This window comes from Pangasianodon hypophthalmus, chromosome 1 (assembly GCF_027358585.1).
Source record: "Pangasianodon hypophthalmus isolate fPanHyp1 chromosome 1, fPanHyp1.pri, whole genome shotgun sequence".
Classification (NCBI taxonomy): Eukaryota; Metazoa; Chordata; class Actinopteri; order Siluriformes; family Pangasiidae; genus Pangasianodon; species Pangasianodon hypophthalmus.
Window position 1 is genome coordinate 34,142,210 of NC_069710.1, and position 25,449 is coordinate 34,167,658.

The 25,449-nt window shown below is 37.2% G+C and overlaps 1 protein-coding gene and 2 long non-coding RNA genes across 3 annotated transcripts in view; 2 read left to right on the forward strand and 1 right to left on the reverse strand.

The window, feature by feature from the left end:
• Window positions 1–25,449, forward strand: part of LOC113523756 (uncharacterized) — a 507,872-nt gene that overhangs the window by 317,034 nt on the left and 165,389 nt on the right. The window lies entirely within an intron of this gene.
• Window positions 9,253–10,365, forward strand: LOC128318606 (uncharacterized). The gene is made up of 3 exons (XR_008302015.1): window positions 9,253–9,290; window positions 9,845–9,926; window positions 10,255–10,365. It is a non-coding gene; the product is annotated as an uncharacterized LOC128318606 (long non-coding RNA).
• Window positions 21,671–24,192, reverse strand: LOC128318607 (uncharacterized). The gene is made up of 2 exons (XR_008302016.1): window positions 23,107–24,192; window positions 21,671–22,971 (listed from the first exon to the last, which is right to left on the reverse strand). It is a non-coding gene; the product is annotated as an uncharacterized LOC128318607 (long non-coding RNA).

Sequence of the window (25,449 nt, forward strand, 5' to 3'; positions counted from 1 at the left end):
CCTTTTGTGCCTGCTACTATTTATTTCACTATTATTAAGCAACAGTTAGTTCTGATCCACTAATTTGATTGGACGCTAGCTTGCAGAAGAGATGTGAGAGTAACAGCGTACAGTACACCGTGAGAGACATTCAAGTAGCAAGTGAATGTGACGAGGGCCATAGTTGGGAAAATTGGTAAATGTGAGGAAATGAGGCCTGGGAATCATATACTGAGAGGGTTGAACTGTACTGCGATGCCAACAACATGGAGGAGAAAAAGAAAGTCTCTACACTTCTCAGTTTAATGGGTGCTAAACCATACAGTCTTCTATGCAGTATAGTTCCCCCTGAGCAAGCAAGATGTTTGACGAAATTGTTGACATTTTACAAAATCACTTGAGCACAAAACCGCTAGTAAAAGCTGAGAGATTTAGATTCCACAAATGGAACGAGTCAAAGCATGAAAGCATTTCCAAATACACTGCAGAATTGCATAAACTTTCCCAATACTGTGACTTTGGAGATGGACTTTCTGATGCAGTAAGAGACAGGCTTGTATGTGACATGCATAATCAAAGCACTCAAAAGAGGCTACAGTCAGAAAGAGACCTAACCCTTGAATGGGCACTGACCACTTCAACATCAATGGAGACAGCAGGAAAGGATGCGTCAGAGCTACAGATAAAGAGTTTAGAATGTGAAGCTCACAAAATGTCTTATTGCAAAAAGCCAGAAATGGTGTCAATGGGGCAAATCATCCCATGATGCCATCAGTCATCCCAAAAGATGTGACAGACAAGGCCACATAGAGAGGGTGTGCAAAACAGACCAAAACACAACCAAAGAGAAAACTCACACAGAGACAAAAGTTCCAAACATAAAGCTAAAAACGGGTTCACAATGTAACTGTTGTTACAAAATGCTTTCCAAATGCTTATAATTTATAAACCTATATATTAGTCACAAGAAAAAAACTGAAATAGTGACGAATAATGATGATGAATAGTGAATAACAGAATAATGGACTGCCAACTTTGTTATCTTTTCTATAGAAGTCTACATACACACACATGCCAGTGTAGCATATAGGATTTATTTTTTATTTTATCTGTATGCCACAGTTTTAAATTTGGACTCCAACAATTCACATGTGGTTAAAGTGAACATTCTCAGAGTTTAATCAGTGGTATTTTTATACATTTATGGTTTACCATGTAGAAATTACAGCAATTTATACATTTCCCCATTATATGTGTGTCCTTTTGTGTTTGAGATGTCAGTGTTCTGATATATCATCGTTTCTCCCCCAGACTTTGTTACTGTAATCTCACAGAGGAAAGCTGTAGAGCTCTGTCCTCAGTTCTCAGCTCAAACTCCTCCAGTCTGAGAGAACTGGACCTGAGTCACAATGCTGAACTGCAGGATTCAGGAGTGAAGCTGCTCTCTGCTGGACTGGAGAATCCACACTGTACACTGGAGATACTGAGGTCAGATCATCACTTTCACACTGTGGATCCTGCATTTGTGTCATATGACTGTTTTAGATTAATAAAATGTTGTCTGTCCTGGAGCACAATTTTAATAGAGCAGCAATAACTGCTATAGTTTTCCAGATTAAAAAATAACAAACAGTGAAATAGACGTGTAACAATCTGGATTTACTTCTGGCTTTCATACACACACTTCATGTGCTGTGAAGCATTGTGTGTGTGTGTGTGTTTAGGTTGATCTATAAATGTTGATCTCTTTACAGGCTGGAATGGTGCAGGATTACAGGTGAAGGTTGTGCTGCTCTGGTTTCAGTGCTGAAGTCAAACACCTCATCACACCTGAGAGAACTGAATCTGAACTGCAATAAACCAGGAGAATCAGGAGTGAAGCTGCTCTCTGATCTACTGAAGGATCCACACTGTAAACTGGAGACACTACAGTGAGTTACTGACTGAAACACACACACACACACACACACACACACACACAGTAACAGTGATTTGATGGTTTAACGTCTCTTTATACACTTCAGAGGAGATTCTGTATCTTAATGTGTTTGTACAGTAATAAGAAATAAAAACATTGTTCTGCATTTGGGTTCTCTCTCGGAAAAGAGTGGGAGAGAGCTTGCCCCTGGTGAAGGAGATTAAGTATTTTGGCATTTTATTCATAAGTGATTAAAAAGTGTTAGATTGACAACCAGTGATTAGATTATCAGTATTCCTCAGTATGTGGACAAAACTCCATACTTACTACATCCAGCCCCCCAGTTTTTACATCATTTGTGGTATTTATGGTTTTGTATTTTGTATACCTGAATCTGTCTTTTTGTGTGTTGTGTGTATGAAAATGTTTTACTGATTATGTAGTTTAATCATTTCTGTTTGTTTTATAGTTTAATATGTGTATTCGGGGCTCTGCAATATAAATACTGTACTTTAAGATCACACACACACACACACAGTGTTTACACTGATTTTTCTTGTGAGGAATCTGACGACTGATTGTGGTAAACATATAATAAAATCTGATCGTTCTGCTCTTTTCTCTTTCTTTACAGATTTAAGCTGCTTCAATCCTGATCTGATCTGAGTCTCACACACAGAGGATGATGAGGATAAACTCTTACAGTACAAAGTGTTTGAAAAACATGATCATTTAGTGATAATCAGATGGTGTACAACATGTCAGCACTTCTGCTTCTCTAGTTGTTTGTAAAAATGCACCAGCTGAGATAAATAAACTTTAACTGTACAGTAATTAATCTTTTCTTATTAACAGCAAAACAGAAACTGTTAATGCACTTACAATGTCATTTAATAGTTTTGTATATACAGTATGTTCATGTTTTTCCATTTACATGTAGCAGAAGGAAACATTTATGTTTAAAACACATTATAAATATCTTATAGTATCAGTTCAATGCAGTAATTTGGTCATTGCTCAAAGTTATACACTGTTTACACACTGAGTTAAAGTCATTTGTTTCCTACTGAAGTTGTTAGAAAATTAAGATTAGAAAGGTTCAGTTTAGTTGACTATGTACATAATTGTTTTAATTTATAAAATGGTGTGTTTATATATATTTTTAATTGTTTTAATTTTTTTGGTGTGTGTGTTTACACCTCAGTCTGTATCCATGCTGTAATATAGTGCTGTGTTTGACTTAACTTGAATGGTGAGTGTCATTTTGACCTGGAAAAAACATGCACACCTCCATGTTCATCTTTTGTTAGCAATAAGCTAGCCAGCTAACTCTGATGAGTGATGTATATTTACCTCCTCAACACAGCAAACTGTATAGTCAGTATTATAGAACATAACCATCAAGGATTATTACAAAGAATATACATCACTAATGACCCATAAATAATCTGCTTTCTTTTAACATTTTACACAATGAACAGTAAATGGCTCTGACTCCATATAGGAGGCAGAACATGAAGACTTCATTTCTTTATTTCTGTAAGTGGAATCACCTACACTGTTACCAAATAAGTGTTTGGGTGTGGGGGGTATTTATTATTGATAAGCGCAGAGTGTTTGTGTGTGTGTTGTGTGTATGTAAGTAGGAGAGCATTTGAATGATCATGTGTTTGTGACTGTGTGTTGTGTGTAAGTGTGTACAGTATATTTGTGTGTGTATTGGCAATGTGTTATTAGGGATGTCATAAAACATCGATATATTGATTATTGATCAGTATGTTATTTTCTCGAAGAGTCTTTGAGACATTGATGGTTTAAAATGACATTTAAACGGGTAATATGCGTTTGCTAGCAGTTTAACATTGTAGTGTATGAGAATAATGCATAAAACATCCCAAAAAACCCATAAAATCCTCCAGTTAAAGTGTTTCACCCTAAGAAACCATCATCACACGCTCATAGTGAGTGTTTATGACTTTAGTGTGTGAATTGTTTTGGTTAAATTTAGTCCTCTTATGGAATGGATTTTAAAAATCTACAGCAATCAGTTTGAAATTCTGCACTAGTGTGATTTTTTATGAGGAAGATGTGTACTGTTAATTGGTGTTCATTGATTAGAATATGTTCAATAAGTTTTAAAAAGTTAATAATCTGATATTACGGTCCTACCAAGAACCAAGAGTTTAAAAACATACGCTGTGTTTATAAAACTTCTGAGGTTTACACTTGGGAATAACTTTCCAGTTGAACCAGTTGAATATACTTTATTAATGACTGATGATGTGACTTTCACTGGACGTTTTTTCACGTGGTTTCACGCGATTCGTCACGTGTGATCCATACCTGTCAACCCTCCCGTTTTTCCCGAGATTCTCCCGTATTTTACCATTCTATCATCCCGTTTAAATATTTTCCCGTATTTCTCCTGTATTTTTAATCTTTCAATAAAAAAAAATCCCACTGGTTGTAATTGATGTTTGCTACATTCGCCTCCGGTACAGCAGGTGGCAGTATACAGAACATTAGCTGTAACATCTACAGAACTCGGGATTCACTTTTTCCAGCGGTTTCAGAACAGCGTAATCGAAACTGCGTCATCAGGGAGGCGTGGCCTATTTGAGAATCTGCATAGGTCACCGATCATGCGCAGTTTGGGAAAAGCCATTTACTTCAGATACCTCTTCTGATCGCAGGGGTTTCGTGTCAAATACCTTTTATATTTTATACAGTAACTTCAGATACCTGTCCTGATCATTCCATGTTCACAATATACTCTTCAGTTATGGAATACCTATTGCACTTTAATAAGCTTACTGACTTCACATCAATTCTAATTTACACAGAAAGAACATGACATGAAGATGTTTGAAGAACTGTTTGATTCCAGGCTTACAGGATCTTCTCATGTATAATCTCCCAAACCATCACTTTCCTCAACAGTGGAATGTCACACTACAGAGAAACAGAGATGAAGAGCATAATAAAATGTTTGAGAATTAATGGTGTTAACATAAATACTGTTGCTTGGAAAAGCCCGTGCAAAAAAACAGCATTCTGCGCATGATCGGTGACCTCTTACTTTTGTTTTTTTTTGGAAAGGGGGCGTTTTCCCAACACCTCCAGAAACACCCATTTTACCTGGTGTTAATGAAACCCCTGGAATTTAGTGAATGCCTTCAGAACTCACTCAAACGGCACCCGCCAATAAAACAAGTAGAAGAAGAAAAGCGGTCGAAGAAGAAGAACAGGAACGGGAGAGAGATGGCGTTGGAGTTGGAGCAAAAAAGGCGAGTATCTTGGTGCAAGTATCTTAGTGTGTGTGTGGACCCCTCAAGTGAGTCCAAACGAAAAGTAAACATATTTTATTTTTTATTATTAGTATTTTTCTATTTATGTATTATTATTTAGTTTTTATATAATTATTATTGTATTGTATTTTTTTATGTTTAACTTGTTAATACTCTAAATCCCTCACAACAGGTTGTTTGTTCTTTCAATGTTAAAATGCAATTGTCAATTAAAAAAAAAAATCTCGGTGTGTGTGGGGGTTGGATTTCCCTTATTTTCAAATCCCAATGTTGACAGGTATATGTAAAGTGAGTGTGATCAAGTCACATATGCAGGTGCTATAACTATAGTATTTAAATGAACAGGGCTGAAAGGTGTGGGGTAGAATAGTACAGCAGTAATGTGGTTGTTGTAGAAAGCCAGCAACCTGAGCTTGATCCTGAGCTCAGGTGAGAGTGTGGATTCAATGAGCTTTTTTTTTCAGTGTAGAAAGTCATTTCGTGTGTTAATGTGTAAATATGAATATTCTTCCTCAAAGTAGCGTTGAATGAACTCCATTTTCTCCTTTCTTGCCAATGGAAACTTTTGTTCTTTTCTTAGATTTAAAGTTTCACTATTTAAAAAACTGGTTTAAAGTGAACACAGAAGTCCACAGGCCAGATCAGACTGCTCTTGGCAATGATTAATCTTGAATCGATCTTTAAATATGCCTAGGCTTATAGATAATTACATTATATATTTAACAGAGAATTAACATCATTCTCTAATAGGGTCTGATAATTTATTAACTGCATGTTTAATGTCATGATTTCCAGAAAACATAAAATATTCACAATAAAATATAAATAAAAAACAGCCTATAATGATCATACACACCTTAAAATAGACCAGTTGAAAATGTAAATCGTATCAAACTAAATTGGTAATATTTCAAACAGCATGGAAGGAGAACCTGCTGAGCTATAGAATATCAATATATATATATAAGCTCTCATCTAGATCAACATATCTCTTCACCCTAATAGAAGATAACAAAAATGATCCTAGATTTTTATTTAATACTGTAGCAAAATTAACTAGGAATAAGATCACCACAGAAACACACACACCATGAATATGTAGCAGCAATGACTTCATGAAATTTTTTCAATGATGAAATTGAAAATATCAGGCAAAAAATTCAGACTAAAAATTTAAAACCAGCCAATTTGATACTATAATATAACCGTATCAGACCAGTGATTAGAATGTTTTACTCACCTTTGAGAGACCCAACTAATTTCATTAATTTCCTGATCAAAATCATCATTGTATACTAGATCCCCTACCTACACGTTTCTTCAAACAGATAATTCCAGAAGCACTAGCTATGTACCTAAATCTTTTAAACTAGCAGTTATCAAACCCCTCATCAAATCTTAAAAAGGTTGTAGCACCGCAGTTATGCTCATACTGTACCTACATAAAAATAAATTAATGAAATGTATCAGTCAGGATTTAGGCCTCATCATAGCACAGAGACAGCGCTGGTTAAAGTGGTAAATTACGTACTACAGGCCTCTGATCAGGGTTGTGTCTCCTTGCTTGTGTTGCTTGACCTTGAATGTGAATGTGACTGTGAATGAATGTGAATGTGAATGTGACGTGTGGCCAAGTATGGTGACCCATACTCGGAATTTGTGCTCTGCATTTAACCCACAGTAGTGAACACACACACACCGTGAACAAACACCCGGAGCAGTGGGCAGCCTTTTTTTGTTGTGGTGCCCGGGGAGCAGTTGTGCAGTAGTGCAGGTGTTGATACGATTGATCATACTATTCTCCTCGATAGACTAGAAAATGTAGTAGGCATTAATGGGACGGCCCTTTCCTGGCTCAGGTCTTATTTGACTGATCGTTATCAGTTTGTAGATGTAAATAGTGATGTTATCTCTACACATAGTAAGGTAAATTTTGGTGTTCCAGAAGGTTCTGCTTTAGACCCACCCTGATTTCTGTTTCCTTCCTATAGGTACATACCTTTTATAAACAAAAGGTGTTGGTATTAACTAGTGAAGTTAAGTGTGAAATTGTATATAATACGGTTGTTTATGGTGTCTGTGTGTGTGTATGTGTGTGTATGTGTTCAGATACAAGCTGGAAGTCACTCGGCTGAGGAGGATGCTGTGGTTGGAGGTGGGGCGATCGCAGAGCGCTGAATCACCTAAGCCCTGCCCTCTAATCGAATCATTCAATAAGACCAGCTATGAATTATTAAACACAATATAAGATACACAAGGCAATAAAAAGTGTTAAAAATATTTATCAGCAAATTAAACCAGTATGAATTTTTAGGTTATATATCAGCCAGTCAGTTTGGTGTAGCATAAAGTGGATAGCATGAAGTGGTAGCTTAGTGGTTAAGACGTTGTACTGCTGATTGGAAGGTTGAGAATTCAAATCCCAGCAGTGCCAAGCTGCCACTCCTGGGCTCTTGAGCAAGGCCCTTAACCCTCAACTGCTCAGTTATATAAATAAGATAATTGTAAGCTGCTCTGGATAAGGACATCTGCCAGATACAGTAAATATATAGCCAATCACAAACTCTCAACCATGTGTGTTTTAAAAAAGACTAGAACACAGAATCTCTTCTAATGAAAACTCTAGGTAATTTTATTATCTGTTTGTGTTACCCATAATGCACTGCAAGTGGAAAATGTACCAGTCATGTTTAATGTCTTCATACAAAATCGCTAGTCCTTTTAGCTAGCAGGTTATTAGCGCTATACAGGCTACAATAAGTACGGAATAAAATATGACAGGGTGGTGTGATGAAGCGGAGTTACTGCCCTGAAGTTGATTATTTTCCTATAACAGTAAGTTACAACTTTACCTCTAACTGTTACAATGTTCTGACACTGGAGACTCCTTCACTAGTGTGAACAACTTTTGAGCTAAATGTTTGATAAGTGTACTCCTGTGCTAGCTGCAGCGCCTCCTAGTGTCCAGTTCATGTTTGTCAATTTAGGACACAGCCACAGTGTAGTGACAGGAACCTCATCAGAAAGAGGTGTCTTTGTGATTACAGTGTGTGTGTTTGTGTGTGTGTGTGTGTGTGTGTGTGTGTGTGTGAGGAGATGTGTACTCTAGAGAAATTATGTGGGGAATGTTTGTAAAGCTCATGTCGATTTCATGAATCAGAGAGAAGAAAAACGCGCTTGCAGGCAATAGTAATCTCATTACGCACACACACACACACACTGTGTTTATATGGTATAAGAACATGCTGGAATGTGTAATATGTGATCAGACAGAGAATACTCGTTTCTAATTGGATGCCTCTAAAGTAGATTTAGGTTCTAAATCACTGTAATTATGTGAAGTGTAACCCCGGCAACAAGCTTAAACATGTAGTTACACATCCCTGAACAACAATCAGAAATATGAATGAAACTGATCTAAAGGCTATAGATGATTCTCAAGAGAAAATATTTTAAATAGTGACAAATTTAATTGAGTGACATATTTAATTGAATATCACAATAATAATTAAAACAAATATACAATTATTAAAACCTTTAATCAAAATAAAAAATAATAAACAAATTTTGCAAAATATCAAACTGATTTATAGACTTTTTAAAAAAATAATTTCAATCTTTAAATTCTTTTATTCTGTTGGCAGATCATTGGTTCTATGTAAAGAAATGCTTGAAAAAATAAAACATATCCATTAAATTAAAAAAGTAAAATAAAAAAAGAAAATAATAGTGAAATAAGAAAAAAATACAGAAAATAATAAATAATAAAATAATAATTTCAAACAAAAAATGGCTCTTAATGGAAATCAGTATCAATATGCTTCTAAACAGTATGGGCTAGGGTTCTAATATAGATATCTATGATGTCAATAAGAAACACACACACAGTCACACACACAGAGGAGTTTACTGGAGTTTAGAGCCAATGGAGGGGGCACAAACTTTATATGACTCTAATCTGACAGGGCTTTATCACTGATGTGTGTGTGTGTGTGTGTGTGTGTGTGTGTGTGTTCCTGTTTAAGTGAAAGTCAAAGTCCATTTTGTGGAATAAGGAAGCAAATCATTGGCAGGAGAAAAACACAGTAAGTATGTAAATGTAAAGCTCTAATATGTGAATGTTGTGAATGTGCACTAGATGAAGAACAGTTCAGTTGATTTGTACTGAAGTTGTAACTTCCACAGTTTACTGTAGGAGCTGATTTCCCTGTAAGTGAAGCGTGTGATGATACAGGGTTAGATTTAACACCGCCATGTTGGAGTGAAGTAAATATGTGTCCTGCAGTGTTTCTCTCTCTAATGAAGCGCTGGAGCGTGAGGCGTCTCTTCCAATTCGGGAAAATCGCTAGTTCTTTTAAAATGGTGTCACTGGGATCAGTGCTTCATTTGGAAATCTGCAACTTTTTGTAGATTTGAGTCCCTGTACTCCCTAAAAGCCTGAATGACGTGGGATGTTAAGGCCATTGAATTGCTGCCAGTCAGTGTCACTTTCAAAGCCATGCGCAGGTTGACAGCGTTTAGCCTCCTAAAAACCTTCCACAATCAGGCTAGCATTATCACTGCTAGTCGCCAAACTGCTTCATCAGTGACATTCAAATTCTCTTTCTCTGTGTGTGTGTGTGTGCATGTGTGTGTGTAGGTTTGCAGGTGTAATCTGTAGGAGGAGACATGACCTCCAACATGAGTGTGTCTGTGAAACAGCGCTTAAAGGAATATGAGAGGTGAGCGAAGGGTGTGACCCAGTGAAAAACAGAAATGTTCTCACATTCACCAACACTAAACAGATCAGACTCTGATGTGTTTCTGTGAAAAGTGACTAGTGAATAGTTTAATTCAGCAACTTTGTCTCAAGATGTTCAAAACCAGCTGATGATTAGTGACATTAAGCTACTGAAATTAGTGACATTAAACACATCTAACACATCTAAGTATGAAGGTTAAAGAATCGTATCAGTGTTAATAAGGAATATCATCAGATTTTAACTACAGTTGAATTATTCAGTATTGCTGCAGAACAGTAATAATGATGCAGTGGTTGTGTGTGTTTAGTCTGATTCAGGGTGAGAGATCAGACTCACCTGAACCCAGCTGTGTGTCCATGAAGAGTGACACGTCAATGGATGAACCAATACTCTTTAGAGCCACAGACTGTGCTACTGATCTGAGGTGAGGACAGTTTAATGTATGAGTGCAGTGTTTTATCACTCACACTCTCATAATCAAACATCTCTCAAATATCTGTGTGTTCACTGCTTTGTGTTTGTAGTTATGAATATGATTTATAGTCCTTGTTAAACTTTTAACAAGTGTTTTGTTTGTTCATAGACTGCAGAAGAATAAATCAAAAATCACTGAGAAGAGTCATTTGGAGGCCATATTCAAGGTGTGTGTGTGTAACTTTTACTAATCCCAGCATTTTAATTAAAATTAATTAAATATTTTAATTAATAAATTATTATTATTATTAATAAATGAATAAATTAATTAATTTAATTAAAATCTGCCAGAGATTTGAGTAATCATTACACCTATTCCACTCTCACTGCAATGTGACAGAACAAAATACTGAGCAACACTAAGAGAGAACACGAGTGTATTGTGTTTTCCTCATTGGTTTCAAACACATAGAAATGCTCCATGACTCTCCTTCATTATTTTGCTCGTCTGTGCCTTCAGCTGAAACCAGTTTGTCTGGATGCCACCTATTGAATAGGCCTGGAATACACGATTTTAAAATCCCAAAGCTGTGTTTAGTGCAAAGCTTTTTATTTATTACATCTGCTTGTAGAATCTTTATGATTAATTATAGAAAAATGTAGTTTTATATTTTCAGTAATATGAAGTTTTGAGTAATGAACACATACTCATGTGGCATAATAGTGTTTCTGTATTTTTCTCATTCTGTTTCAAATCAGGATCTGGAGCACAAAGTCATCACTCTGTTAAAGAATGAGCTGAAGAAATTTAAGAAGCTCCTGAATCCAGATTACCCAGCATGCTCTGAGAGGGAGGTGGAGGCTGAGGTGGATCAGAGCAGTGTCAGAGAGGGAGCGCTGAAGATCACACTGCACGTCCTGAAGAACATGAACCACACAGATCTCGCTAACACACTGCAGAACAGTAAGAGCTCATGGGGTTATAACATCACTTTAATTTTAGAGGAAGGAAACTGCTGTAAATTTATTAAACACATCATAATGATGTGCTTTTATCAACAGAATATAATAACAGATCAGTATTGACATTACATATGCTATACAGATATGAAAATATCAATAGTCAACAGAGATGATCATAGAGTTTACATTTTATTCTTCTTTTTATCAGGATTTGTCGTGTACCATCGAAAACTCAAATCCAAACTGAGAGGGAAATGTAAAAGAATTAATGAAGGAATCTCACAGCATGGAAGCTCGGCACTTTTGAAGGAGATCTACACAGATCTCTACATCACAGAGGGTTGGAGTGGAGACGTCAATAACGAACATGAGGTGAGACAGATTGAGACGGCGTCCAGGAGACCAGCAACACAGGAGACACCCATCAAATGTAATGAGCTCTTTAAAGACAAGTCCATCAGAAGTGTGCTGACTAAAGGAGTTGCTGGAATTGGAAAAACAGTCTCTGTGCAGAAGTTCATTCTGGACTGGGCCGAAGGAAAAGCAAATCAGGACGTCACCTTCATGTTTCCACTTCCCTTTAGGGAGCTGAATTTGATGAAGCAGAAAAATCTCAGTCTGATGAATCTTCTTCATCACTTTTTCCCAGAAATAAAAGAATTACAATTAATAGACTGTAATGTTCACAAAGTGATGTTCATCTTTGATGGTCTGGATGAGTGTCGACTTCCTCTAAATTTCCAGAGCAATGAGAGATTGTGTGATGTGACAGAGTCAACCTCAGTGGATGTGCTGCTGACAAACCTGATCAAGGGGAATCTGCTTCCCTCTGCTCTCCTCTGGATAACCTCTCGACCAGGAGCAGCCAATCAGATCCCTCCTGAGTGTGTAAACCAGGTAACAGAGGTACGAGGATTCAGTCATCCTCAGAAAAAGGAGTACTTCAGGAAGAGGATCAGTGATGAGAGCCTGGCCAATAAAATCATCACACACATGAAGTCTTCAAGAAGCCTCTACATCATGTGCCACATCCCAGTCTTCTGCTGGATTTCAGCCACTGTTCTAGAGAGAATGTTGGGTGAAGCAGAGAGTGGAGAGATCCCCAAGACTCTGACCCAAATGTTCACACACTTCCTGATCTTTCAGATCAAACACAAGGAGCAAAAGTACCATCAGAAATGTGACCCTGATCCTCAGCAGACCAGAGAGAGTATCCTGGCACTGGGAAAACTGGCTTTCCAACAGCTGGAGAAAGGAAACCTGATCTTCTATGAGGAAGACCTGAGAGAGTGTGGCATTGATGTCAGAGAAGCTTCAGTGTACTCAGGAGTGTGTACCCAAATCTTCAGAGAGGAGTTTGGGCTGCACCTGGGGAAGGTGTTCAGCTTTGTACATCTGAGTGTTCAGGAGTTTCTGGCCGCTTCATATGCATTTCTCTCTTTCATCAGCAGAAATGTAACAGACCAACAAACCACTCATCTGTCTGATCTTTTAACCAAATCAAACATGTCTGATTTCCTGAGAAGTGCAGTGAACAAGGCCTTACAGAGTGAGAATGGACACCTGGACCTGTTCCTCCGCTTCCTTCTGGGTCTCTCACTGGAGTCCAATCAGACTCTCTTACGAGACCTAATGCCCCAGACAGGAAGCAGCTCTCACAACAAACAGGAAACAGTCGAGTACATCAAGGAGAGGATCAGGGAGAATCCATCTCCAGAGAAATCCATCAATCTGTTCCACTGTCTGAATGAACTGAATGATCATTCTCTAGTACAGGAAGTACAGCATTACCTGAAAAGTAAAGATGACAATCGTCTCAGTGGAGTCAGTCTCTCTCCTGCTCAGTGGTCAGCTCTGGCGTTTGTGTTGCTGAACTCAGACGAGAATCTGGATGAGTTTGATTTGAGGAAATATCACAGATCAGACGAATGTCTTCTGAGGCTGATGCCCGTGGTCAAAGCATCCAGAAAAGCTAAGTAAGTATTTTTAAAATTATTTCATAAATGTATTACTAACTACCTAAATGTAGTATTTAGTATTTTAAATTAACACTAATGACGCTGCACTGATTAGGATAATGCTTATCATTAATTACTCTAATCAGTTCACTGTTATTCTGTATGTAAGGAGAATGAGGGAGCTTATTGAAGAGAGCATCATTAAATAAATAGTTATTTTTTTTCTCTTTGGTTAAGTGCTTTTTTCTGCTTAACACAAAACAATCATAATAAGGTAAAATGTGCATAAAATGTATAGATCTAAGATATAACAATAAAAAAGAGAAAATATATTAATTTATTGGGAAAAACATGACAGAAAAATCAGGTTTCAACCCTTTAAACACATGTTGTCTTGAAATGTGATAATACATAATTAGTACATAAATACAGTTAATTTAATTGATAAAAACACAAATATTCCTACACTGTTTTAACTGCAGGTCTGGACTGCACGATATAGCATGAATATTGTATTTTATAGTGAAAAACTCTATCCTAGAAAATCTGCAGACCCAGATGGTTTAGATGCTTACTTCTTAAACCTCCTGCTGCTAAAAGGTGGAGAACCCTGTCATCTTAATAACTACAGGCCTACACCCAAATTATCAGCTCTTGCCCAAACACTAGAACTTTTAATAAGCGAACAATTAAAGGAACATTTATAGAGTGAATACATGACTACATGAATACCAGTCTGCTTTTAGAAAACGCCATAGCACAACTACTGCTGCTGTGAAAGTAGTTAATGATATTGTCACCGCCTTAGACAAGAAACAACACTGTGTTTGACTTTTCATTGATATGTGGAAGGTGTTTGATAGCGTAGACCGTTCTATTCTGCTGCAGAGGTTGACTGACTCAGGGCTGTCCAGTCGAGCTGTTACTTGGTTTTCACATTATTTGTTGGATAGGACTCTGTGTTCAGGCTGATGGTTTGTTTTCTAATGTGTTGTCTGTCCATAAAGGGGTGCAACAGTGGGACCACTTTTATTCTTTATTTATATAAATCATTTAGGAAGAAAACTTGATTATGCAAATATGCACTTTTATGCTGATGATATGATGTTATTTATTGCTGTGCTCCTGTTTTTGCTGAAGTGATAAATAAACTTCAAAAAGCTTTTAAGGAAATAGAATCCCAATTCAAATCATTAAAATGATTTCTAAATGCAGATAAAACTAAAATGATGGTCTTTACAATGACACATGCATCTCTCTAATTTAAAACACTCCATTCTTAATGGGAAGAAAATTCATTCAAACCCCGTCCCTTTTTACATTTCCATGTTTTTACCAGTGTTGCCAACTTAGAGACTTTGTCGCTTGTTTTAGCGACTTTTTTCCAAAAAAGCAACAAATCTAGTGACTTTTTGGATGAACCTTAGCAACTTTCCAAATGTCACCAGTACTGTCCTGCGCGAGCACGAGGTCTTGCTTCCCTGCTGCAGTCACACCCCTCTGTGCGTCTGCTCTGTTCAGTGAGTGGCTGAGAGACGAGCAGTGCATTCCGTTGACCGCACAGCAGCTGACATAGATGTGAATGAACTGCGCATGTGCACGCTGTGTTGCCACAGACCAATCACTTACCAGCTTCTCCTTTGTATTAAATTTGAAAGATTATCGTGACCGTTTATTCTTGTCATGTGCTTATATAACTCCCTACCACAGGGCTTTAGTTCATTCCAGTTTTTAAACTCACTGAATTCAGATAGTTTATTTAGAGACTGTACACTGTACTTATTCAAACACAACAATAAACTTCATTAAACTCATATACACATATAAAAAACATATACACATAATACAAATATAAAAAGTGCATACACAATACAAATATAAATACATATACACGCACAGCTAGAACATTACACACATTCAAATAGTAACATGTCACACTCTAAAATATATTCCCAAAAATATAGAAAAGAATGAGAGCTGATCCCTGAATTTAAGGGGTGGCTGAAGCTCTATGTGGGCAGTGACACAAGGGCTTACTGTCTGTACTGCAAGACAGAATTTTGTGCCAAGTTATCTCACATTAAAAAGCATGCATCAACTCAGAAGCACAACGAAAAGTCCAAGCCTTATAATCAAGCCAAGCAATCTACATTGCCATTTTCTCCAAAAAACACTGACTCTTTAAAACAAGCAGAGGCAACAATGGCAATTGCTATAGCAGAGCACTGCTCCATTCTCTCTTGTGACCACATTGGTAAAGCATGCAAAGCTGCTTTTCCAGATTCCTGTGCAGCCAAACATTTTCGGATGCACCGTACCAAGAGTACTGAAATGATCAATGGGGTGTTGGCACCATATTTCCTTAAAAGATTGGTGGCTGATATTGGTGACAGCAAATACCGCCTCCTTCTTGATGAAAGCACTGATGTAAGTGTCTCAAAGTACCTTGGGATTGTAATTCGGTATTTTAGTGAGGACAAGGCAAATGTGGTGGCTACCTACCTAGGCCTTGTTGAGCTGGAGGGAGGGGATGCTAGAACAATAGCCAGAGCAGTTCTAGATTTTCTTGGGAAGTGTGGTCTCAAGAGGGAGAACTTGCTTGGCATTGGCACAGATAATGCATCTGTAATGACAGGAGTGTACAATGGTGTGCACAAAATTCTGAGGGAGGAGAGTGACTTAAAACATCTAGTCCTTATCCGCTGTGTGTATCACTCCCTACAGTTAGCTGTAAGCTCTTCCTCCAAAAACACTCTTCCACGTAGCGTGGAATGTCTTGTTAGAGAAACCTATAATTGGTTCTCTATTTCTCCAAAGCGCAGAGAGGCATACAAGGCCGTCTATCAGACAATAAACTGTGGGGAGAAGCCTTTACTGATAACAAAGGTCTGTGCCACACGCTGGCTTTCCATAGAGCCTGCTGTGTCCAGAATCCTGGATCAGTGGGAGGAGTTAAAATTGCATTTCAGTCTCACCATGTTGAGTGAGCACTGTTACATGGCAGATGTTCTACATTCCATGTACAGTGACCCACAGAACCTCCTGTATCTCACTTTTTAAAATCTATAATTAGTGAGGTGCAGTCTGCTGTTAAGGCTTTTGAGGGGGAACAGTCGGATCCGCTCAAGCTGCTTGACTGTTTAATGAGGCTTATGAAGTCTGTCTGCAGCAGAGTCATTAATCCGATGGCAAAAATGGATGTCCTTAAAGAGCCAATAGAGGGACACATTTCTCCCAAACCATACCTTGGCTATATATTTGAGTCCAAGGCAGCACAGCTGAACCTCTCTCCCGAGGAGGAGGACTGTGTGCGAAGAAGATGTGTGAACTACACCATCTCCTTAGCAAATGAATTGAGAGCAAGGCTCCCAGATAATATGGAGATACTGCAGCACATGTCTTTGTTCAATGTGGGGGAGACACTAAACCACAACAAGAGTCTTACAGACATGGCAAAACTTGCAGACCTGTTAGGATATTGCCCGGCCACAACTGATAAAACTATTAATCAGTGGAGGTCTATTCACCTTCAGAAATGGGAGGAAACAACAAACACTTTGGCATTCTGGGCTGAAGTTAAGAAGTATAGAGCTTCAGCAGGCATAAACCCATATGAAGACTTGGCTTCTGTTGTAGTTTCTGTCCTCTCCCTCCCACACTCAAATGCTGAGGTAGAGAGGCTGTTCAGTCAAATGGGTGTCATTACAAACAAACTCAGGAACCGCATGTCCCTGCAGACCCTCAGCTCTATTCTGTATATTAGATATGGTTTGAGGTTGGCTGGAGATGCATGTTATGAGCACAAACTGCCTGATAAAGTGCTGCAGCTCTTTGGCACTTCAGCTGCCTATTCATTTAAGTTCTGTCCAGGTTCTAGCTCATCCTCTGCATCCAATATCACCCCACAGGAGGAGAGCACTGCGGGTATGGATCTTGTGGATGATGACGAATTCTGTCTCAGCATTCTCATGGAGTGATCTGGAATCAGAATCACAAAAGTTGTTAAATAGTGTTTTTCTTTCACATACAATGAATTTGCTTTGGTTTTGTGAGGCAGGCTGACTTAAAAATTTTATTTTATTTATTTTTTTATCTTTTTCATTTGCTATGTACATAGTTGTGGCACATTACGCAGCGGCAGAATGCAAATACGACGTGATGACGTCATTAACATGCTAATGACGCATGACCTCATTTAGCGACATTTAGCTACTTTCCATTGAAAATAGTTTGCAACGCTGGTTTTTACATTTCCATGTTTTTACATTGACTTTGTGCTGCTCTGTGCGACATTACAACCTGCTGCTCGCCAACTTCTATGAAAACATCTTTTACTCTCTGTGTGTGTGTGAGAGAGAGAGAGAGAGAGAGAGAGAGAGAGAGAAAACACAGACACACAGTACACGCGAAACCTTCTAAGTAAAAGGATAAATTATATTTGTGTATGTTTGTGTTTGAGATGTCAGTGTTCTGATATATCATCATTTCTCTCCCAGGCTGTGGAACTGTAATCTCACAGAGGAAAGCTGTAGAGCTCTGTCCTCAGTTCTCAGCTCAAACTCCTCCAGTCTGAGAGAACTGGACCTGAGTTACAATAAACTGCAGGATTCAGGAGTGAAGCTGCTCTCTGCTGGACTGGAGAATCCACACTGTACACTGGAGACACTGAGGTCAGATCATCACTTTCACATTTTGTTTATTTGATTGTCATTATTATAGTATAAACCTAATAACAGTAAAATGTAGAGCAACAAGCCTGATGCATAACAAGAGGTTGACAAAATATTAAACATTTTACTATTTAAACCTTTCAAATATAAATTGTATTTTAAGTATCAGTGATGCATTTCACTCTATACTAATGTTGGGATGGTTAATAATCAGATTAAACTACAAAATAAACTCAAATGTTTTATTGGTTTTATTTGCAAATGCATTCTGGGTACAGAACATCAGTTAGAGCACATGTACGCCCCCTACAGGTGCATTGTGGGTTGTCTTTAGATTAATTTATACACTAGTACAACTTAGAAAAATACTAAATCCTCAAATAGCTTGTTAATTTATGAAAGCAGCGGTCAGGTCCACATGTGCAATGTCTCGTCAAGAGAACTCCCATTTCCATGATTCCCAGCGAGTCGCCATGTCCCATGACAACCAAACAACGATCCCTTTACGAAAACACAACCAAAGAGAAAACTCACACAGAGACAAAAGTTCCAAACATAAAGCTAAACAGGTTCACAACGTAACTGTTGTTACAAAATGCTTACCAAATGTTTATAAATCTCATACTGTGGACATGTCACTGACAAAACGGCTTATATTAGTCACAAGAAAAAACTGAAATAGTGATGAATAATGCTGATGAATAGTGAATAACAGAATAATGGACTGCCATCTTTGTTATCTTTTCTATAGAAGTCTACATACACACACATGCCAGTGTAGCATATAGGATTTATTTTTTATTTGCCTCTGTATGCCACAGTTTTAAACTTGGACTCCAATAATTCACATGTGGTTAAAGTGCACATTCTCAGAGTTTAATCAGTGATATTTTTATACATTTATGGTTTACCATGTAGAAATTACAGCATGTTTTATACATTTCCCTCCATTTCCATAATGTTTGGGACGTAGGGCTTCACAGGTGTTTGTGATTTACTCAGGTGTGTTTAATTATTTCATTAGTGCAGGTACAAGAGAGCTTTTAGGATGTATTAAAAAGTGCTTAATTTCTAAAAGGATAAACATTATATTTGTGTATGTTTGTGTTTGAGATGTCAGTGTTCTGATATATCATCATTTCTCTCCCAGGCTGTATCAGTGTAATCTCACAGAGGAAAGCTGTAGAGCTCTGTCCTCAGTTCTCAGCTCAAACTCCTCCAGTCTGAGAGAACTGGACCTGAGTTACAATGATGAACTGCAGGATTCAGGAGTGAAGCTGCTCTCTGCTGGACTGGAGAATCCACACTGTACACTGGAGACACTGAGGTCAGATCATCACTTTCACACTGTGGATCCTGCATTTGTGTCATATGGCTGTTTTAGATTAATAAAATGTTGTCTGTCCTGGAGCACAATTTTAATAGAGCAGCAATAACTGCTATCGTTTTCCAGATTCAAAAATAACAAACAGTGAAATAGACGTGTAACAATCTGGATTTACTTCTGGCTTTCATACACACACTTCACGGGCTGTGAAGCATTGTGTGTGTGTGTGTGTGTGTGTGTGTGTGTGTGAGTGTGTGTTGATCTATAAATGTTGATCTCTCTACAGGCTGGATCGCTGCAGTATTACAGGTGAAGGTTGTGCTGCTCTGGTTTCAGCTCTGAAGTCAAACACCTCATCACACCTGAGAGAACTGAATCTGAACCTCAATGAACCAGGAGAATCAGGAGTGAAGCTGCTCTCTGATCTACTGAAGGATCCACACTGTAAACTGAAGACACTACAGTGAGTTACTGACTGAAACACACACACACACACACACACACACAGTAACAGTGATTTTTACTGATTATGCAGTTTAATAATTTCTGTTTGTTTTATAGTTTAATATGTGTATTCGGGGCTCTGAATATAAATACTGTACTTTACACACACACACACACACACACACACACACACACAGTGTTTACACTGATTTTTCTTGTGAGGAATCTGATGACTGATTCTGATAAACATTTGATCAAATCTGATCGTTCTGCTCTTTTCTCTTTCTTTACAGATTTTAGCCGCTTTAATTCTGATCTGATCTGATCTGAGTCTCACACACAGAGGATGATGAGGATAAACTCTTACAGTACAAAGTGTTTGAAAAACATGATCATTTAGTGATAATCAGATGGTGTACAACATGTCAGCACTTCTGCTTCTCTAGTTGTTTGTAAAAATGCACCAGCTGAGATAAATAAACTTTAACTGTACAGTAATGAATCTTTTCTCATTAGAAACTGTTAATGCACTTATAATGACATTTAATAGTTTTGTATATACAGTATGTTCATGTTTTCCATTTACATGTAGCAGAAGCAAACATTTATGTTTAAAACACATTATAAATATTTTATACTATCAGTTCAATGCAGTAATTTGGTCATTGCTCAAAGTTATTCACTGTTTATACACTGAGTTAAAGTCATTTGTTTCCTACTGAAGTTGTTAGAAAATTAAGATTAGAAAAGTTTAATTTAGTCGACTCTGTACATAATTATGTTTTAAATTTATTAAATCGAGTGTTTATATATATTTTTAATTGTTTTAAATTTTTTTGGTGTGTGTGTGTGTGTGTTTGCACCTGAGTCTGTATCCATGCTGTAATATAGTGCTGTGTTTGACTTAACTTGAATGGTGAGTGTCATTTTGGCCTGGAAAAAACATGCACACCTCCATGTTCATCTTTTGTTAGCAATAAGCTAGCCAGCTAACTCTGATGAGTGATGTATATTTACCTCCTCAACACAGCAAACTATATAGTCAGTATTATAGAACATAATAACCCTCAAGGATTATTACAAAGAATCTACAAAGAATGTGTCATCATTAGCATAATGTTGAATAAATGCCTAAAATATAAAAAATATTAAAAAATATAAAAAATAACTGCTAGAGATTCGAGACTTTAAGCTAGCTAGCACAGTGCAGTCAAGTTTCTATGATACTATGTGTGTTTTTAGACTTGAAATATCAATTAGCATGGTAAGTATTAATTAGCAGTATTTAAACTCATTGCTATGAATAAACCTACAGGCTTTGCTCCAACAAAAACAATGTACAGTGTGAGGTATCATGGCAACAACAAACACGGTGAACTTATTTCCTACAAAGGTTGTAGGTCATACATCACTAATGACCCATAAATAATCTGCTTTCTTTTAACATTTTACACAATGAACAGTAAATGGCTCTGAGTCCATATAGGAGGCAGGACATGAAGACTTCATTTCTTTATTTCTGTAAGTGGAATCACCTACACTGTTACCAAATAAGTGTTTGGGTGTGGGGGGTATTTATTATTGATAAGTGCAGAGTGTTTGTGTCTGCACTGTAAAAAAAAAAACAGGCTTCTCCAACTCAAAATTTTCTAGTGACCTGTTGCACCTAAAATTTTTAGTTGGCTCAATTTAAGTTATGTAAAATATATTTTTTTTAGTTGTACTGATGAGCTCTTAATGTTGACTGAAATTGAAATAAAATATTGAGTCAATTAAAGGTTCTATTTTGACCAAATAGGGGTCCAATAGTTGGTCCAATATATTTTAAATTGGATAAGCTATTTTTGTTCAGTTTGCATAACTGCAAAGCCAAGCACTTAAATTCACCAAAGTACAAATTTTCACCTTTATGTATTTGACAAAATACATTTCATACAATGCAAAATGTATGGTAAATTATTAAATGATTTTTAATAAGATCTGTAAGAGCATACAGTGTAGAACTGCACAAAAGTACTGCATACAACAGAACTGTGCAAAACAGAATACAAGAGATACAATACATTGTAAAAGCTCAAGTGCAGTTAGAAAATTCTGTATGTATATTTTACATACATTTATTTTACAGCATCCTGATTTGAACTGGACGTTCTGTGTACAAAAGAACAATTTAAAACAGAATATGTGCACACTGCATGTTAAAGTAATACATATGTAAATGAAATATATCATTACTGCATTTTAGTACCAGACTACGCAATAATATCACCTAGAGCAAACTGGTTTGAACTGCAGAAAAGTGCATGAGAACTCTGATTTACAAAGCTTACTAATTTCACTTCTCCATCTAAAGGTCTTACAGGTTCACTTCAAAATCAAATGCCTTTGCTTTAGATCAAAAGAAATTTGGTTCCTTACAGTACCGTTTAAAAGACATTAAAATAAAGGATTAATTAAATGATTTTTGTTCATTTAAATGAATGGATTTCTGAAACATCTTGTGCAAAAGTTCAACCATGTAAAACCAAATTCAACAATTCTAAGAAAAATTCAAGTCTGTCAAACATCTGGTGTGAAAGTTCAACCATGCTGTTCAGCAACTCAATTCAAATTCAAATAATTGTCAGACATCTGTTTCCAACTGCAGTATTGCCAAAAATAATCACTGGCATGAAAATGTTTAAATTACAGCTGCAATAATTTGTTCTTTAGAGACTGCACTCTTGCAGTGCACTCACTTCCAAGGTTCACAAAGATTTTCTGGACGGCTTCAAAGGTGTACCTTAAGTCCTTGGGATACTCTATGTTAAGAGCATAAAGCAGACCAAAGAGGAGAATGAAGGCTTTTATGGAGTCTCCCAGATTGTCCATAACTACTTCCTCTTCCAATACGACTGCCACATTGACCACCGTGGAATTTGATCCTGAGTGAGCAGTGCAGTCATTTCCCACTTCAAGGATTCCCATTTTCATGCCCTTTGTGCACGGCCCCAATGCATCAGTGTCCAATGAAACACAGTAAATAATGGACAACAGTCAACTATTTCATAAAGAAACTGAAACAACTGAACTGGGGTAAACCTTTGTAAGGTGTTTAGTTTAGGTTTGCAACAGTAGTGCTTGTAAAAGTTCAAATAAAACTCAAAATAAATGACCAGAATGGTGTTTGAAATTGAAGCTGTCGCTCTCATGTACAAGGGAAGACCATGAAGAACAGTAGACCTCCTGTGTGAAATTACATCCATGGTCTGCCAAGAAACACAGGTTATGGAGTGTCAACAAGTGAGCCATGACACCATTTAGTTTAAAAAAAATTTTTACCGTTACAAAAAAACATACATAGTACAATATAATTCTACAGAGAATTACTGTAAGTAACAGACCTGGGCATCCAGTTTTTCAACAAGTTCTTCCAGTTGACTCTCCCCTACTTGTGTTGCTTTTGCTCTGTACATTTAAGAAAAATCACCCTAACAGCTAATGTGTAGCTTATTAGCTAGCATTACCACAACCAGACTTGTTTCCTTTTAGTAGTGCATCATCTTCAAATGAATGTGTACACAGCTACATTCGCTAACTTGCTAGCTACCACCAAAGTGTTAGTTATTTCACTGCCTACTGAAATTGCCAACTAGCTAGTTAACCGAAACAGATCCCTCGCTAATGATGTCCGTTAGAATGAACAGTCTACAACTCCTAACTTACTGATGGAATTTGGGACAAAAACTAGCGATCTACCACCAGAGGACTAAGAAGCACTATAAACTGGATGGAGATTGAAAAGCTTCTTTTAAGCGGTAAGTTAATATTATGTGTGTTTTCACCTTTCCTTTAAGCGTAATGTCGGATGACTCCAGACAAGTAAAAATAAAAATCGCGCGGTAACGTCCGTAAGGCCGGAAGTGTCCTTCTGCGCATGCGTGGAAGAGTCATCATGCCCTGTGTTTTGCTCGGCATTTGAACACCACAGAGGTGTGAACTCTACACAGGTCATTTCAATCAATGTTCTGCTGAGAAACTCCAGTTAAACACCTGCACAAAACTCCAGCACCATCTTCTCCTTTTGAGGCTGAAAGCTTTCCTCCACCGGAGCCTCTTCTCTCATCTGAGCTTCTCTGGCCTCGCTCTCGCATGAGAAAGACATGAATAAGAGTTAATACAACACAAACATTCAGCATAACAAATAGCTGCTTAACAATTAAAAAAACATATTGCCCTCATCATTTCCTCTTACTTTTTAACACTAATTAAAATGAGGACATTCAAGTAAAATCAGCTCTTAACTGTGTTCAATCTTTTCTCCACCACATTAGTAACATCTTTCTTCTAACGTCTTTCTGGTCACATGACCTCTAATTACACACAAAACCTGTTTTATCCAAACTAATAGTTTTTTCTCCCGCTTCCCTCAATGTCCTTTTAGCTTCTCTGCCATTTCTGCAAACTTACAAACTCGTAGTAGGAGATTCATCTTCAGCTTCCTCTGAACACAGTGTGTGTGTGTGTGTGTGTGAGAGAGAGAGAAATTTTCTGGTACAGAAGCAGAAACACCTCTATGGCATCAAAATGCTTCATTGTGTGACTTCACTCCGTGACATCGTTCCCCACAGACACAAGTGTTCCTGATAATATACACTAACACTGTTCCACTGCTGCTAATGCTTTCCCTTCTTTTACACTTTTATAACACACTTAAAGAAGAATAAAAGAATAAAATATCACAGTTCCTGTTTGCTGCATTCTTAAGCTTTCTTTTCTTTTCACTCTAAATGTTCTGTGTTGAAGATATTTAGCACTGAAACGGGATGATAAACGAACTAATGCATAAAAACATGCCAAAAACCCCATAAAATCCTCCAGTTAAAGTGTTTCACCCTAAGAAACCATCATCACACGCTCATAGTGAGTGTTTATGACTTTAGTGTGTGAATTGTTTTGGTTAAATTTAGTCCTCTTATGGAATGGATTTTAAAAATCTACAGCAATCAGTTTGAAATTCTGCACTAGTGTGATTTTTTATGAGGAAGATGTGTACTGTTAATTGGTGTTCATTGATTAGAATATGTTCAATAAGTTTTAAAAAGTTAATAATCTTATATTACGGTCCTTTCGGGTCTCACAAAAATGCAGATGTGTCCTGGGCAGAGTTTGATTTTGACACCACTGGCTGAGCTGTAGAGGCTATAGCCAGTTTGGGCGAGTAACAATAAGGAAGCTGGATAATAACTTTGGCGCTGATAAAGATGAGCTACCAGTTTAACCAGTGATCATGTTTCAGCAGCTGGTAGCTGGTCATACCAAGCTGCATTTTCCAGCACTGATGCTGCACATAAAAACAGATACATGTTTTTTTTGTTTGTTTTGTTTTGTTTTGTTTTTTAAAATAAGAATGAAAAAAAGATAAAGTCTGCACAGCTTATAATATAATAGCATGTAAATTTAATAACTAAGTTAACTGCAAACAACATATTTTGTTTCTTTTGCTATTTAATGTGAGAAATGTAGCTGTTTTTTTAACACCGCACAAAAAACTGAAAGAAAACATCAGCACACGTATTTACACCAGAGAGATCTAACGCACCAAGCGTTTAAAAACATACGCTGTGTTTATAAGTTTTTTTAAAATAAATTTTATAAAACGTCACGTGTGATCGTTTCTTAGTCTCGCTTCTTAGAGTTTAAATTCATTTGTTGTGCTTCACACAACATCCACCAGGTGGCGCCTG